This window comes from Oncorhynchus mykiss, chromosome 13, assembly GCF_013265735.2.
Source record: "Oncorhynchus mykiss isolate Arlee chromosome 13, USDA_OmykA_1.1, whole genome shotgun sequence".
Classification (NCBI taxonomy): Eukaryota; Metazoa; Chordata; class Actinopteri; order Salmoniformes; family Salmonidae; genus Oncorhynchus; species Oncorhynchus mykiss.
In genome coordinates, this window is record NC_048577.1 from 26,430,991 (window position 1) to 26,449,783 (window position 18,793).

The 18,793-nt window shown below is 42.5% G+C and overlaps 1 non-coding gene across 2 annotated transcripts; it reads left to right on the plus strand.

Annotated features, from left to right (window-relative positions):
• The first annotated feature begins 1,322 nt into the window (after positions 1-1,322).
• On the plus strand, positions 1,323-18,539 carry LOC110485120. Of its 2 annotated transcripts, none has more exons than XR_005035719.1 (5): positions 1,323-1,449; positions 1,780-2,048; positions 17,553-17,693; positions 17,780-17,859; positions 17,994-18,539. It is a non-coding gene; the product is annotated as an uncharacterized LOC110485120 (transcript). The 2 variants fall into 2 exon arrangements; XR_005035718.1 differs by having other exon boundaries at positions 1,388-1,529.
• The last annotated feature ends 254 nt before the right edge of the window (positions 18,540-18,793 follow it).

The following is an 18,793-nucleotide window of genomic DNA, read 5'->3' on the forward strand; positions in this document are numbered from 1 at the left end:
GCCATTTTGTTTCTGTTTTAAAAAAAAAAACACAACCCAGCAATCTGCAGTTCAAACAATAACAAATCTGTCATTCCACCACTGTCTTGGTAATAAAATGATTATGGGGTTGGAGAAATGTAACTACAGACAGACAGACCTATGGATGCAAGGACTGACCATCCATTATATCAACATTATAGTTTTAACCATGTTTTTACCATGTTGAGGCGATACAGTGTTGATTTACATTGTTTCTAAACATTATAGTAAAAAAAGCTTATTTGGTGTTCAGGTGGGGTACAACAGCTGAACTAAGCTCCTGAGGCATGTGTTATATTCTTCAAGAATCAATGGCTATAAATAAATAATTTAAAAGTCACAATATGGATGTAACAATTGCAGATTTCCCCTTTAACACCAAACATCAGTCAGTTCAACAACTGCAGAGTTTGTGCCTCTGTTTGTAAGACAGTACTTACGAGTGTTTATCAGGGAACGGTTTCTCAAAACCATCTTATGGCTAAATTCATCATTAGAACCATTGGATGCCTTAAGATGCGTTTGGGAAACCGGGCCCAGATATCCAGTTTCCTCCTCTTCTTCCTCCTCTTTTTTCGATATAACAGTCATCTCTCCATCCTCCTCTTTCAATCCATAAACTGCATCCTCCTCTACTTTTACTGTAACATCCGCCTCCTCTTTCACTCTGAACGCGTCTTTTTCTTCTTTCACAGTAACAGCCTCACTCTCTACTTCTTGTTTTACTGTGATATCCTCCTCTTCCTCCATCCAGCAGACCTCATCTTCTATAGCAGGAGGAGAGAAGCTTAGTGACCGCATGGTCTGGGACGTTAGCTAGCTAGGCTAATGCTAACTTAACCAGGCCGCTAGCTGACTAATAACAACACCGTAAATATGAAATTAAATCGGATAACTAACTAGACGACATAAGTGGGTTTAAAACACAGTGGCTAATATGCACTAACGCGTCTAAAGAGCTTTATTGGTTCAGCTATTTTGTCTGGCAAGGTACCGAGGTGTCTGACTAACTGTTGTTGCTGTTGAAAGAAGCGTTCCGTCCACTAGATTATACGTCACAGTAGCAGCATTGCCTTAAATTCCCAGTCCGCCCTCTGTTGCCTGGAGTGGGTAACGCAGTTGAGTAAAATGTATATTTAATTTTCAGACAACAAGCTAAAGTGTAGGGATGTCACGTAGGGACGTTTGATTCCGGATATACGAGGCATGCGTCCAAATCGCGAAGCTGTATACTTCAAAGCAGTGTGATGCCTGTATCATTTTATCAGCAGCACGTCATCAATGACGTCTGAAGCTTCATTGCATCGAATAACCACCTGATTGGTTTGGTTTTGGGCTGGTTCGTTTCGTTTCGTTTTAAAATAATCTTTGTCTGAAAATAAAATATGATCCTCAACTGCGTTTCCCATCCAGTCAGCAGACGGCGATGTGAGTCTTTCAGGCGACGCTTCCAGCGTGACGTATAATCTAGTGGACGGTTCTTCAGAAACAGCTCGTCAACCATCTTGGTAGCTTGCTAGCCAACATAGCCGAAAGATTCAAGCTATTTATACGCTTTCGGTGTATATTAACAACTGTGTTTTAGACACACTTCTGTCGTATCTACTTGTTAACCTATTTAATATTACGTTATTTTGTGATAGTCAGCTATAGTATCTGTCTGGTTTAGTTAGCACTAGCCTAGTCGCTAATGATAGCTAGCTAACATCCCCGACCATGAGTTCACTAAACCTCTCCCCTCCTGTTAAAGAAGAGGAGGTCTGCTGGACGGAGAAAGTGTCTGTGGCAGAACATTGTTGTGAAAGAGGAGGAGTATGTTACAGTAAAACAAGTAGAGGGTGAGGCTGTTACAGTGAAAGAAGAGAAATACGTTTCAGTGAAAGAAGAGGAAAACGCTTTCAGAGTTAAAGAGGAGGATGTTACAATAAAAGGAGAGGAGGATGCAGTTTTTGGTGTGAAAGAGGAGGAGGGGGAGATCACTGTCACATTGGAGGAAGAAGAGGAGGTTGGAGATCTGTTTAACACCAGTAAGTACCGTCTCTGTAGTCGTTGAACCAATATGCAGTAAAGGGGTTCTACACTTTAATGTTGTTCTGTAGGAATGGCTGAAGCTACACTGTAACATGTAGAACATCAAGAGTGGACCATCAACAAAACGTTAACAATTGATCAAATGCATCCACTGACAATGCTTGTAATACTGTAGTCCTCAATATCTCCTATTAGATTAGCCCAAGATGTAGTCTTAAAGGGGCAATCAGCAGTTGGTACATCCATTTAGGAACTTATACATTAATGATATGTACCCATTGATTCTTGAAGAAATCACTTAAATGCTTCATGAGCTTAGGTCAACTGTCGTACCCCATCAGAACCCAAAATATAAGCTTTTTTTACTCCAATGTTTTTCAGTAAATGTAAACAAACACTGTATATCCTCAACATGATTAATTGATTTAATTTAGTCTCAAGCATTTCTAAAACATTTTCATTTAATTCTTATAAAAAAATCTAATTTAGAATAAGTAACGTAACAAAATGTATAAAAAGGGAAGCGGTCTGAACTTAATGAATGCACTAGGGCCCCAACTAAAAACCATCATGGGTCAACCAAGAATCATCTTTTCTTTCTACCAACCGATTGGTAGAAATGTTATAGCGTGTATTTTTCCATAAATAGACACACCCCATGTGTTTTAATTAAATCAACTATATGTACTGAACTGGTCTGATGCTTTAAGCACGCTGTTTGATTAAATAATTAAGAGACACAAATGACTCGGGAGCCAGAGATCAAGATAGCCTAACCACCAGGGAAAAAAAACTCTTCCTCCTCCCGCTGCTGCGGGCCTTTGTAAATTCTGATGTTATGCTCCTAATGTTTCTGGTAATAGACTACACCAGCAGTCTGCAACCTTTTCCATTCCATCCATCCTTTGGGTTCCTTTTGGCAAACTCCAAGCAGGCTGTCATGTGTCTTTTTCTGAAGAGTGGCTTCCGTCTGGCCACTCTACCATAAAGGCCTGATTGTTGGAGTGCTGCAGAGATGGTTATCCTTCTGAAAAGTTTTCCCATCTCCACAGAGGAACTCTGGAGCTCTGTCAGAGTGACCATCAGGTTTTTGGTCACCTCCCTGACCAAGGCCCTTCTCCTCCAATCCCTCAGTTTGGCCGGGTGACCAGCTCTAGGAAGCGTATTCCATTTAAAAATGATGAAGGTCACTGTGTTCTTGGGGACCTTCAATGCTGCAGAATTTTTGGTACCCTTCCCCAGATCTGTGCCTCGGCATAATCCTGTCGTGGAGCTCTACGGACAATTTCTTCGACCTCATTTCTTGTTTTTTTTCTCTTGACATGCACTGTCAAATGTTGGACGTTATATTGACAGGAGTGTGCCTTCCAAATCATATCCAATCAACTGAATTTACCACAGGTGGACTCTGAACAAGTTGTAGATACATCTCAAGGATGATTAATGAAACAAGATGCACCTGAAAGCAATTTCAAGTCTCATAGCAAAGGGTCTAAATACTTATGTAAATAAGGTATTTCTGTTTATTATCTGTTGTCATTATGGGCTATTGATGACACCCCTCTGAAACAAGAGAGCCTAACCATCAGAAAAACCTCTTCCTTAGCCTACTCCTCCCGCTGTTGCTGGCCTTTTTTTTTCTTTTTTTTTCTTTTTTTCTGGAGGGTGGATCAGCTTAATATTGCGGAAAGAATATTGCTTCCAATGTAATTGTCTGCATCATTTCCAATCCCCCATATTTTTTGGGTAAATATATATATCCATACACGCATGCATATATATATACACATATATATACACATACCTGTATAGACATACATACTTTTTTAAAGAATATACCTTTATTATAATTCCCTGCAAACCCTTCCGCCGATCCCCCAATTGGAGTAAACTAATCAACACTTCTGCTTCTACCTTCAATCCATACATCTTATACACAATCTACAGACACAATCTACTTTACAATAGTTCTCTCTTGTTTGTTCTTAGTCCTTCCTCTATTTCTGATGTCCATCCAGTTTGATTTCTATTTGTAACTATGCTATTTCACAAAAGCTCCGAACCTATATACATTCTACAGATCCCTTATGCCATTGTTTATCAGCTGCTGCTGGCCTTTGTAAATTATGATGTTATGCTCCTATAGTTTCTGGTAAAAGGCTACACCAGCAGTCGTTATGCTCCTATAGTTTCTGGTAATAGGCTACCCCAGCAGTTGTTATGCTCCTATAGTTTCTGGTAATAGACTACACCAGCAGTCGTTATGCTCCTATAGTTTCTGGTAAAAGGCTACACCAGCAGTCGTTATGCTCCTATAGTTTCTGGTAATAGACTACACCAGCAGTCGTTATGCTCCTATAGTTTCTGGTAATAGACTACACCAGCAGTCGTTATGCTCCTATAGTTTCTGGTAATAGGCTACACCAGCAGTCGTTATGCTCCTATAGTTTCTGGTAATAGACTACACCAGCAGTCGTTATGCTCCTATAGTTTCTGGTAATAGGCTACACCAGCAGTCGTTATGCTCCTATAGTTTCTGGTAATAAACTACACCAGCAGTCATTATGCTCCTATAGTTTCTGGTAATAGGCTACACCAGCAGTCGTTATGCTCCTATAGTTTCTGGTAATAGACTACACCAGCAGTCGTTATGCTCCTATAGTTTCTGGTAATAGACTACACCAGCAGTCGTTATGCTCCTATAGTTTCTGGTAATAGACTACACCAGCAGTCGTTATGCTCCTATAGTTTCTGGTAATAGACTACACCAGCAGTCGTTATGCTCCTATAGTTTCTGGTAATAGACTACACCAGCAGTCGTTATGCTCCTATAGTTTCTGATAATAGACTACACCAGCAGTCGTTATGCTCCTATAGTTTCTGGTAATAGGCTACACCAGCAGTCAGCAACCTTTTCCCTTTGGTGTGTCAATTTATCTGACCATTTCTACTGATCTGGTGCCAGTTATGATTTTCATATCCACATTTTATTGGAACAGTTTCCTTTCATTTATAATAGTAATAATAATTATTAGTCTTTATCTCAACATCATTCTCTGTGGTTACTCTACATTCTATTTAAATGAAATTATAAATATTTTTTTATTGCCATTGCTAAGTTTTTTTTATTTTATAACCTACATGAAGCTCAAAAATTAACATTGCAGCCTGCAGGTAGAAAATATCCTGAAAAAATAAATCACATTGGCTGCACATGGCCTGTCTACAACAAACTTGAAAACATTGTATCAACTATCAACTGGGTTTGCCCAAAACTCAAGATGGCCCAGAAGCTTGCTCTCAGTTTCCCGCGCCAGTGAGTTCTCAACCGACACAGCTGTAGGCAATTTGTGAAAGGGATAAGAAGTAATCAGGTATTTTAACATTTCCACTGGATCAGCGCATTACGTTTTTCTCTTTCGTGCCGAGTGGTTATCGAAAGGGCGAGAGCTGGAAATATTTTTCAAATACTTTGAGGAACTATTCTCATTTGCAATTGATTCTGATTAGACTTTGTTTTTTTGCTGTTTGAGGTGAATAAAGCATTACTTTGAGAAGCTCCAGAACGCATTAGTGGTGGTGCGTTAAGACAATCAAAAATACTATCAGACATCCCCAAATAGGCACATTTATAGGCCTACATTTGCACTCAGGCCAGGTAGACCAGTCCTACTACTATATGCATAATCAGGTGGGCGTCCTTACTCAACATTGACAGGAGTGTTTCAAACAAAATACAATAAATAGATTGACAAAACTGACGCATCTTGCCGGGTCAGGTCTGGGTGGTCTGCCAGGGGCCGTTTCATTTAGTATTCGTTTAGGTCGGCATGGGGAATGATTGTATTTTCCCATAGTATGTTTTACCGAAGTTGACAGACTGAAAGGGAGTGTAACTTTATGACTATTGTTGGAATCGGGCTAAACTTTGAACATTGAGATATTAAAGACATGATAGATCAGATACAGAGTATATAAAGGAGTGAGATCTGTAGAAAGACAGAGTGGCTGTGGAATGTGCTGGGTGGACGGGAGGAGATCACAGGATTGCTATAGGGGAAGCGGATGGACATCTGTGGATTAGGCGAAGGAGGGGTTGAGGTCAGGTCAGATCCCCTGAAGGGAGTTATAAGAGTTCCTTCCTGGGTCGGTGAAGAGTGGTATTACATTTAAGTAAGAAACCCGAGCCTCACGCTCATCACCTGTGGAAGGCGGGGCTTCCAGGGAGGCGTGAATTTAATATCATGTTCAAATTTATTTATATACAGTATATCACAAAAGTGAGTACACCCCTCACATTTCTGTAAATATTTGAGTATATCTTTTCATGTGACAACACTGAAGAAATGACACTTTGCTACAATGTAAAGTAGTGAGTGTACAGCTTGTATGACAGTATAAATTTGCTGTCCCCTCAAAATAACTCAACACACAGCCGTTAATGTCTAAACCGCTGGCAACAAAAGTGAGTACACCCCTAAGTGAAAATGTCCAAATTATATATCATATATATATATATATATATATATATATATATATATTTTTTGTGTGGCCACCATCATTTTCCAGCACTGCCTTAACCCTCTTGGGCATAGAGTTCACCAGAGTTTCACAGATTGCCACTGGAGTCCTCTTCCACTGGTGGATGTTAGAGACCTTGCACTCCTCCACCTTCCGTTTGAGGATGCCCCACAGATGCTTAATAGGGGTTAGGTCTGGAGACATGCTTGGCCAGTCCATCACCTTTACCCTCAGCTTCTTTAGCAAGGCAGTTGTCGTCTCGGAGGTGTATTTGGGGTGGTTATCATGTTGGAATACTGCCCTGCGGCCCAGTCTCCGAAGGGAGGGGATCATGCTCTGCTTCAGTATGTCACAGTACATTTTGGCATTCATGGTTCCCTCAATGAACTGTAACTCCCCAGTGCCGGCAGCCTTCATGCAGCCCCAGACCATGACACACTTGTCTTTGTACTCCTCACCTGGTTGCCGCCACACACGCTTGACACCAGCTGAACCAAATAAGTTTATCTTGGTCTCGTCAGACCACAGGACATGGTTCCAGTAATCCATGTCCTTAGTCTGCTTGTCTTCAGCAAACTGTTTGCGGGCTTTCTTGTGCATCATCTTTAGAAGAGGCTTCCTTCTGGGACGACAGCCATGCAGACCAATTTGATGCAGTGTACGGCGTATGGTCTGAGCACTGACAGGCTGACCCCCCACCCCTTCAACCTCTGCAGCAATGCTGGCAGCACTCATACGTCTATTTCCCAAAGACAACCTCTGGATATGACGCTGAGCACGTGCACTCAACTTCTTTGGTCGACCATGGCGAGGCCTATTCTGAGTGGAACCTGTCCAGTTAAACCGCTGTATGGTCTTGGCCACCGTGCTGCAGCTCAGTTTCAGGGTCTTGGCAATCTTCTTATAGCCCAGGCCATCTTTATGTAAAGCAACAATTATTTTTTTTCGGATCCTCAGAGTCCTTTGCCATAAGGTGCCATGTTGAACTTCCAGTGACCAGTCAGTATGAAGGAATGTGAGAGCGATGACACCAAATTTAACACACCTGCTCCCCATTCACACCTGAGACCTTGTAACACTAACGAGTCACATGACACCGGGGAGGGAAAATGGCTAATTGGACCCAATTTGGACATTTTCACTTAGGGGTGTACTCACTTTTGTTGCCAGCGGTTTAGACATTAATGGCTATGTGTTGAGTTATTTTGAGGGGACAGCAAATGTACACTGTTATACAAGCTGTACACTCACTACTTTACATTGTAGCAAGTGTCATTTCTTCAGTGTTGTCACATGAAAAGATATACTCAAATATTTACAAAAATGTGAAGGGTGTACTCACTTTTGTGATATCTTGTAGCCCTTTGTACATCAGCTGATATCTCAAAGTGCTGTACAGAAACCCAGCCTAAAACCCCAAACAGCAAGCAATGCAGGTGTAGAAGCACGGTGGCTAGGAAAAACTCCCTAGAAAGGCCAAAACCTAGAGAGGAACCAGGCTATGAGGGGTGGCCAGTCCTCTTCTGGCTGTGCCGGGTGGAGATTATAACAGAACATGGCCAAGATGTTCAAATGTTCATAAATGACCAGCATGGTAAAATAATAATAATCACAGTAGTTGTTGTCGAGGGTGCAGCACCTCAGGAGTAAATGTCAGTTGGCTTTTCATAGCCGATCATTAAGAGTATCTCTACCGCTCCTGCTGTCTCTAGAAAGTTGAAAACAGCAGGTCTGGGACAGGTAGCACGTCCGGTGAACAGGTCACGGTTCCATAGCCGCAGGCAGAACAGTCAACTGGAGCAGCAGCACGGCCAGGTGGACTGGGGACAGCAAGGGGTCATCATGCCAGGTAGTCCTGAGGCATGGTCCTTGGGCTCAGGTCCTCCGAGAGAGAGAAAGAAAGAGAGAATTAGAGAGAGCATACTGACATTCACACAGGACACCGGATAAGACAGGAGAAGTACTTCAGATATAAAAAACTGACCCTAGCCCCCCGACATAAACTACTGCAGCATAAATACTTGAGGCTGAGACAGGAGGGGTCAGGAGACACTGTGGCGGGGCATCCGATGATACCCCCGGACAGGGCCAAACAGGAAGGATATAACCCCACCCACTTTGCCAAAGCACAGCCCCCACACCACTAGAGGGATATCTTCAACAACCAACTTACCATCCTGAGACGAGGCCGAGTATAGCCCACAAAGATTTCCGCCATGGTACAACCCAAGGGAGGGCGCCAACCCAGACAGGAAGATCACGTCAGTGAGTCAATCCACTCAAGTGACGCACCCCCCTAGGGACGGCATGATAGAGCCAGTGACTTAGCTCCTGTAATAGGGTTAGATGCAGAGAATCCCAGTGGAGAGAGGGGAACCGGCCAGGCAGAGACAGCAATGGCGGTTCGTTGCTCCAGAGCCTTTCTGTTCACCTTCACACTCATGGGCCAGACTACACTCAATCATATGACCCACTGAAGAAATGTCTTCAGTAAACACTTAAAGGTTGAAACCGAGTCTGTGTCTCTCACATGGGTAGGCAGACCATTCCATAAAAATGAAGCTCTATAGGAGAAAGCCCTGCCTCCAGCTGTTTGCTTAGAAATTCTAGGGACAATTAGGAGGCCTGCGTCTTGTGACCGTAGGTATGTATGGCAGGACCAAATCGGAAAGATAGGTAGGAGCAAGCCCATGTAATGCTTTGTAGGTTAGCAGTAAAACCTTGAAATCAGCCCTTGCCTTAACAGGAAGCCAGTGTAGGGAGGCTAGCACTGGAGTAATATCATCAAATATTTGGTTCTAGTCAGGATTCTAGCAGGCGTGTTTAGCACTAACTGAAGTTTATTTAGTGCTTTATCCGGGCAGCCGGAAAGTAGAGCATGTTGCAGTAGTCTAACCTAGAAGTAACAAAAGCATGGATACATTTTTCTGCATCATTTTTGGACAGAAAGTTTCAGATTTTTGAAATGTTACATAGATGGAAAAAAGCTGTCCTTGAAACAGTCTTGATATGTTCGTCAAAAGAGAGATCAGGGTCCAGAGTAATGCCGAGATCCTTCACAGTTTTATTTAAGATGACTTTACAACCATCAAGATTAATTGTCAGATTCAACAGAAGATCTCTTTGTTTCTTGGGACCTAGAACGAGCATCTCTGTTTTGTCCGAGTTTAAAAGTAGAACGTTTTCAGCCATCCACTTACTTATGTCTGAAACACAGGCTTCTGGTGAGGGCAATTTTGGGGCTTCACCTTGTTTCATTGAAATGTACAGCTGTGTGTCATCCACATCATCCATCATCTGCATAGCAGTGAAAGTTAACATTTTGTTTTCGAATGACATCCCCAAGAGGTAACATATAGAGTGAAAACAGTAGTGGTCCTAAAATGGAACCTTGAGGAACTCCGAAATGTACAGTTGATTTGGCAGAGGACAAACCATTCAGAGACAAACTGATATCTTTCCAACAGATAAGATCTAAACCAGGCCAGAACTTGTCCGTATAGACCAATTTGGGTTTCCAATCTCTCCAAAAGAATGTGGTGATCGATGGTATCAAAAGCAACACTAAGGTCTAGGAGCACGAGGACAGATGCAGAGCCTCGGTCTGACACCATTAAAAGGTAATTTACCACCTTCACAAGTGCAGTCTCAGTGCTATGATGGGGTCTAAAACCAGACTGAAGCATTTCATATACATTGTTTGTCTTCAGGAAGGCAGTGAGTTGCTGCGCAGCAGCTTTTTCTAAAATGTTTGAGAGGAATGGAAGATTCGATATAGGCCGATAGTTTTTTATATTTTCTGGGTCAAGGTTTGGCTTTATTACTGGCACTTTTAGTGAGTTTGGTACACATCCGGTGGATAGAGAGCTGTTTATTATGTTCAACATAGGAGGGCCAAGCACAGGAAGCAGCTCTTTCAGTTTAGTTGGAATAGGGTCCAGTATGTAGCTTGAAGGTTTAGAGGCCATGATTATTTTCATCAGTGTCAAGAGATATAGTACTAAAACACTTAATTGTCTCTCTTGATCCTAAGTCCTGGCAGAGTTGTGCAGACACAGGACAGCTGAGTTTTGGAGGAATATGCAGATTTAAAGAGGAGTCCGTAATTTGCTTTCTAATGATCATGAGCTTTTCCTCAAAGAAGTTCATGAATTTTTACTGCTGAAGTGAAAGCCATCCTCACTTGGGGAATGCTGCTTTTTAGTTAGTTTTGAGACAGTATCAAAAATAACTTTCTAAGGTCCCTCTTAGAAAAACAGTATCACTTTTCAACCCTGCTGAAGGCGTGGTGGAGTGGTAAACACCACCCCCGGCTCTACCAGGGGCTTGAGGTGGACTCCCACAGCTCTGCTTATGTCATGTTCTGTCGCCTTGCTGTTCCATTTCTTGACTGTCCCTGCAACACAGAAAGAAACATATTTAGTCATGTTATATATAACATTCAAAGTAATGGATATGGAGCATCTATGGCCTCAGTTACACCTGGCACCTAAATGTGACTTCTGTCAACTGATCACCCCAAGCTGCATTAGGTTCAGATCTACCAGGATGGGCATTGTGTTCGGAATTTGAGTCTGGCCACTGAATATAAATAAGCAATGTAAAGAGATGTGGGGAAAAGTACATTCTACACAAATTACCTTCATAATATCAAATAAATGTGTGCCTGAGGGGAAATTAACTTTCATGCAGCCAATAGGGGTGAGAAATTACACCAATATCAGTGGACAATTTGCACGAATGTAAATAAACATAGATGATGGAACATTTTCCCTTTTGCTTACGTGATGAACCGCTAAGGGGACATAAATATTTACCATCTAAACCACGTGTGACATCTCACCTCTCTGGCTGTAGAAGTGTTCTTCCTAACCAGTCCCTCAACAGCTCTCTAACTGAGCTCCATCCTCACTGGGTCTTCAGAGGAGAGGAAGGCTGAGGAGGGATGGAAGGATGAATGGATCAGTCAGTCAATAAAGTGGAGAGCTGCTGTCTATGCTGTCTGATAAAATTTAGTTGTTCATTAAAGTAAATAAGGCTTTATGACTGCTGAATACCAACTATCAATCACTTAGATTGTGTATTTTCAGGTAGAGACACATCCTTGGGACGTCCCCAGCCCATTTTAGTTGACATTTAAAATGATTAAGGTTAGGGTAGGGATGACCCAAGGATCCCTGATTGCATTGACCATTGTGTATTCTTCTGTCTCTTTTTCATAGCAGGTGTAAAAGAAACACAGACAAGTCAAGTAGGCACGCAATGGATTGTGGTCAGTGTAGTTAATTACGTTTTATGCGCTAAACTATGTAGAATATTGGCCTGTTGGAGACTACAACTCTACTACATCACACAGTTCAGGCTGGGTCTGATTTATCTCCAGACTAGCTCTAGACAAACCCTCTGGGCAGAGAGGCCGAGGCGCTTGCTTTCCCCAATTCGGGGAACCGTTGATCTACTTCAGAGGAACTGTGTCTAGAGTGATTTCCTGTTGTTTTGACACCTCACTAGAAGACTAGAATAACTAGCTGTTGCTACAGACGACCAATTCACAGTTAGTCTGTGTCTCGTTCTCCACACATGTACACATACCAAGATCAAGTGTTTTCTATATGCACAAGATAGTTTGACTATATAAGGCTTCTGAACTCCTTGTGTCATCGAGCTCTCGGCCTTCCACCTCAGAGTGTAGGGCTGACCAGCTACATTATTGCAATTCTTATCAAATAAAGGTTGATTGTTTGAAGAAATGTCAGTCTCTCCTTATTGGTTAGAATTTCGACCACAATGTGCAGTAGGCTTTTTCAATACCAACAATGATTGATCAGACTCATAGTACAGAATGAATGACTGACTGCCCAGTTCAACAGCAGTTCACCGTCTCACCTCATACTGTATTGGAACAGCAGCAGCTGACTTGATCATTGATGCTAATCATCATGTTTTGAATCTGAGAGTAAATAGAGCCGAGGTCAACTCTAAAAGTAAAGGGTTCAACTGGAGTTGTTCTCAGATCCCCTAAGAACCGTAGGGTTCTTGGTCAATGAAAAACAGACCCAAAAGGTTCTTCAAAGAACTTGTTAGAAGGTGGGTTCATCGAGGAACCTCCGTTGTTGCTGGACTTCTTCCGGGAACTTCACAATTACAACTGAAAACGATGGTGACAATTTTGGATGCGACAACAAGTTAAAAGGTTAAATTGGGTTGATGTTTGGCTCTGAATATGTCTTGAAATAATTTATATATAACAATATAATATAACATACTAATAATGAATAACGAAGACAATTATGGTTTTCTGTGAATATCTTCCATGACGTTACTATAGTTAATTACCATAAATATTAGAAAGCCGGGTTTGACCGTCGGAGTTGTATGAGCTACAGTACAGTACCGTTATCTAGCTAGATAACGTTATGTCCTAACTAGGCACAACTAGATTTGGATTATTTCCCCCAACTATATTATTTCCCATATAATGTATATCGTTTCCATAAAGCCAACATGGCTTTACACTCTCATTAACGTAAGTTTCCAATCTAGAGCAGTTCTCACTTTTGTGATAATGAACTAACTAACTAGCTAGCTAACTAAGTAACGACGGTGACCTGTCCAGACGAGATGTTACAACGAACTGAATCGTCAATGGAGGTCTTCCTCTTTATATAGCCTGCTACAGCATGCGATACTATCAACTCACATGGGGGCATAACGTTACATGGACAATACTATCCCATTTTGGAAACGTTACATGGACAATACTATTCCATTTTGGAAACGTTACATGTACAATACTCTCCCGTTTTGGAAACGTTACATGTACAATACTATCCCATTTTGGAAACGTTACATGGACAATACTATCCCATTTTGGAAACGTTACATGGACAATACTATCCCATTTTGGAAACGTTACATGTACAATACTATCCCGTTTTGGAAACGTTACATGGACAATACTATCCCAATTTGGAAACGTTACATGGACAATACTATCCCATTTTGGAAACGTTACATGGACAATACTATCCCATTTTGGAAACGTTACATCTACGTCCCATATTGGAGGGAAATTAATAGCTTAGATGGTAGCTGTAGATGGGATTCAAATGCGTAATGGTATTAATACAGTGTCTAGACTATCCTCTTTTGTATAAATGCCCTTCAGAATCCAAACACAGTATTGCCACACAGAAAAATGTTGCATATAATCTTTCAAGTCAGCCTGTTAATAAATTGAACAATGTGTGTACAAAGATATATTGAAATGTGATATCAGGCCTGTATGGCACTTCTGTTACTGTATGGCAGTACTGTATTGACTAGTGCTTTCTCCAATATGTTCTTCTATTTTGCATTCAATTGGGATCAAGAAGAAATCAAATTTTATTTGTCACATACACATGGTTAGCAGATGTTAATGCGAGAGTAGCGAAATGCTTGTGCTTCTAGTTCCGACAATGCAGTAATAACCAACAAGTAATCTAACTAACAATTCCAAAACTACTGTCTTGTACACAGTGTAAGGGGATAAAGAATATGTACATAAGGATATATGAATGAGTGATGGTACAGAGCAGCATAGGCAAGATACAGTAGATGGTATCGAGTACAGTATATACATATGAGATGAGTATGTAAACAAAGTGGCATAGTTAAAGTGGCTAGTGATACATGTATTACATAAGGATACAGTCGATGGTATAGAGTACAGTATATACGTATGCATATGAGATGAATAATGTAGGGTAAGTAACATTATATAAGGTAGCATTGTTTAAAGTGGCTAGTGATATATTTACATAATTTCCCATCAATTCCCATTATTAAAGTGGCTGGAGTTGAGTCAGTGTCAGTGTGTTGGCAGCAGCCACTCAATGTTAGTGGTGGCTGTTTAACAGTCTGATGGCCTTGAGATAGAAGCTGTTTTTCAGTCTCTCGGTCCCAGCTTTGATGCACCTGTACTGACCTCGCATTCTGGATGATAGCGGGGTGAACAGGCAGTGGCTCGGGTGGTTGATGTCCTTGATGATCTTTATGGCCTTCCTGTGACATCGGGTGGTGTAGGTGTCCTGGGGGGCAGGTAGTTTGCCCCCGGTGATGCGTTGTGCAGACCTCACTACCCTCTGGAGAGCCTTACGGTTGAGGGCGGAGCAGTTGCCGTACCAGGCGGTGATACAGCCCGCCAGGATGCTCTCGATTGTGCATCTGTAGAAGTTTGTGAGTGCTTTTGGTGACAAGCCGAATTTCTTCAGCCTCCTGAGGTTGAAGAGGCGCTGCTGCGCCTTCTTCACAATGCTGTCTGTGTGAGTGGACCAATTCAGTTTGTCTGTGATGTGTATGCCGAGGAACTTAAAACTTGCTGCCCTCTCCACTACTGTTCCATCGATGTGGATAGGGGGGTGTTCCCTCTGCTGTTTCCTGAAGTCCACAATCATCTCCTTAGTTTTGTTGACGTTGAGTGTGAGGTTATTTTCCTGACACCACACTCCGAGGGCCCTCACCTCCTCCCTGTAGGCCGTCTCGTCGTTGTTGGTAATCAAGCCTACCACTGTTGTGTCGTCCGCACTGTTGTGTCGTCCGCAATGATTGAGTTGGAGGCGTGCGTGGCCATGCAGTCGTGGGTGAACAGGGAGTACAGGAGAGGGCTCAGAACGCACCCTTGTGGGGCCCCAGTGTTGAGGATCAGCGGGGAGGAGATGTTGTTGCCTACCCTCACCACCTGGGGGCGGCCCGTCAGGAAGTCCAGTACCCAGTTGCACAGGGCGGGGTCGAGACCCAGGGTCTCGAGCTTGATGACGAGCTTGGAGGGTACTATGGTGTTGAATGCCGAGCTGTAGTCAATGAACAGCATTCTCACATAGGTATTCCTCTTGTCCAGATGGGTTAGGGCAGTGTGCAGTGTGGTTGAGATTGCATCGTCTGTGGACCTATTTGGGCGGTAAGCAAATTGGAGTGGGTCTAGGGTGTCAGGTAGGGTGGAGGTGATATGGTCCTTGACTAGTCTCTCAAAGCACTTCATGATGACGGAAGTGAGTGCTACGGGGCGGTAGTCGTTTAGCTCAGTTACCTTAGCTTTTTTGGGAACAGGAACAATGGTGGCCCTCTTGAAGCATGTGGGAACTGCAGACTGGTATAGGGATTGATTGAATATGTCCGTAAACACACCGGCCAGCTGGTCTGCGCATACTCTGAGGGCGCGGCTGGGGATGCCGTCTGGGCCTGCAGCCTTGCGAGGGTTAACACGTTTAAATGTCTTACTCACCTCGGCTGCAGTGAAGGAGAGACCGCATGTTTTCGTTGCAGGCCGTGTCAGTGGCACTGTATTGTCCTCAAAGCGGGCAAAAAAGTTATTTAGTCTGCCTGGGAGCAGGACATCCTGGTCTGTGACTGGGCTGGATTTCTTCCTGTAGTCCGTGATTGACTGTAGACCCTGCCACATGCCTCTTGTGTCTGAGCCGTTGAATTGAGATTCTACTTTGTCTCTGTACTGACGCTTAGCTTGTTTGATAGCCTTGCGGAGGGAATAGCTGCACTGTTTGTATTCGGTCATTTTACCAGACACCTTGCCCTGATTAAAAGCAGTGGTTCGCGCTTTCAGTTTCACGCGAATGCTGCCATCAATCCACGGTTTCTGGTTAGGGAATGTTTTAATCGTTGCTATGGGAACGACATCTTCAACGCACGTTCTATTGAACTCGCACACCGAATCAGCGTATTCGTCAATGTTGTTGTCTGACGCAATACAAAACATGTCCCAGTCCACGTGATGGAAGCAGTCTTGGAGTGTGGAGTCAGCTTGGTCGGACCAGCGTTGGACAGACCTCAGCGTGGGAGCCTCTTGTTTTAGTTTCTGTCTGTAGGCAGGGATCAACAAAATGGAGTCGTGGTCAGCTTTTCCGAAAGGGGGGCGGGGCAGGGCCTTATATGCGTCGTGGAAGTTAGAGTAACAATGATCCAAGGTCTTTCCACCCCTGGTTGCGCAATCGATATGCTGATAAAATTTAGGGAGTCTTGTTTTCAGATTAGCCTTGTTAAAATCCCCAGCTACAATGAATGCAGCCTCCGGATAAATGGTTTCCAGTTTGCAAAGAGTCAAATAAAGTTCATTCAGAGCAATCGATGTGTCTGCTTGGGGGGGGGATATATACGGCTGTGATTATAATCGAAGAGAATTCTCTTGGTAGATAATGCGGTCTACATTTGATTGTGAGGAATTCTAAATCAGGTGAACAGAAGGATTTGAGTTCCTGTATGTTTCTTTCATCACACCATGTCACGTTAGCCATAAGGCATACGCCCCCGCCCCTCTTCTTACCAGAAAGATGTTTGTTTCTGTCTGCGCGATGCGTGGAGAAACCCGTTGGCTGCACCGCCTCGGATAGCGTCTCTCCAGTGAGCCACGTTTCCGTGAAACAAAGAACGTTACAGTCTCTGATGTCCCTCTGGAATGCTACCCTTGCTCCGATTTCATCAACCTTGTTGTCAAGAGACTGGACATTGGCAAGAAGAATGCTAGGGAGTGGTGCACGGTGTGCCCGTCTCCGGAGTCTGACCAGAAGACCGCCTCGTTTCCCTCTTTTTGGGAGTCGTTTTTTTGGGTCGCTGCATGGGATCCGCTCCGTTGTCCTGTTTGTAAGGCAGAACACAGGATCCGCGTCGCGAAAAACATATTCTTGGTCGTACTGATGGTGAGTTGACGCTGATCTTATATTCAGTAGTTCTTCTCGACTGTATGTAATGAAACCTAAGATGACCTGGGGTACTAATGTAAGAAATAACACGTAAAAAAACAAAAAACTGCATAGTTTCCTAGGAACGCGAAGCGAGGCGGCCATCTCTGTCGGCGCCGGAAGTATAAAAGATACAGGGTACAGATCTGTTGTAGGACAGCTGCATTTGAAGTGTACATTTAACCTAGCGGTCAATACAAACTGAAATCTATTGGCATACAAATGTGTGCAAATTATCTTTTTCAGATCTTCTCAGAAATGAATCAAGTCCATGGAATGGATATAGACAAAAAGATAATTCAAGGACTATCAGAGGTAGAGAGGCGAGGCAGGGGTGAGGACATCATCCTGCTATTTTGACAGTCCCTGAAGGACAACACAGAAGAGGTACTTGCTCTTATTCCTTCCCTTTCTCTAATGTATTTTGTAATAAAATTAGCAAGTGTAGTAAGATCATTGCTTTACTTTACTAGGACTGGAGACCACAGCAGCGATTCTGCTCTTGCCCAACCTCTTCAATGAGGACCCGAGTGGACTTTATGTCCGTGAAAAGGTATGCCTATGCACCAATCATCTGTTTCTTCATAAACATAAGTGTGCATGCTTATATATAACTACAGCTGAACATTTGTTCTGTTCTTTGTTAATTGTTTGTGTATTAATCTTTTCTTACTTTTGTTGACACAGATTTCACCGCTCTTCACTCCTTTACTGCACATCGGCGGAAATCTATTTCACCATAAGAGTGAAATCCCGCTGGCCTTTGATGGGGAGAACATCCACGCCCTCGAGGACGTCCCCATGGACTTGGGGCTCTGCTACGGCTGTATTTTTTTTTTTCCCTTAAATTTCCCCAAAATGTCAGAAAAACACTTATGTTGTTAAGTTACTGTGTTCTGGGGAGAAGAGAAGTTGGGGTGAAGTTACCAGGGCCGGTCATGAAGACAAACTTCCTAACACAACTAAGTGAGTATGATATACACACTAAAGCTGAAAAAATCTGTATTTAGCATCAAGTCTACAATATTGTTAGTTTACCTATGATTCATTTTTAATGTATGTTTTATTGTACGTCATTATTATTATTTTTTTTAAATGTCATGGAAATCACTATACAAAGTAAATGTATTATTTAATATGGTCTGACATGTCTGCAGAAATGTTGGTAAGTTGTTTTGTAAATATTAATTCACATTTGTGGTGCCACTAAATAAACAATTAATTTTTAAGTCAGTATTGTCAATATTATTATAATATGTTTTTATGATGGGGGGGAGGACAGGGAGTAAAAAAATGAACCCCAAAAGGTTATTTGAGGAACCATGATAAGGGGATCTTCAAAGAACTTATAGGGGTTCTCACAAAAGGTTCTTCAATTAACTTTTAGGGGTTACCCCACAGTTTCAATTTGAAGAACCCCTACAGGATACTCCAGGAACCTTTACTTTTTAGAGTGTATATTGATAAAAGTCACCTTGTCTGAGAGA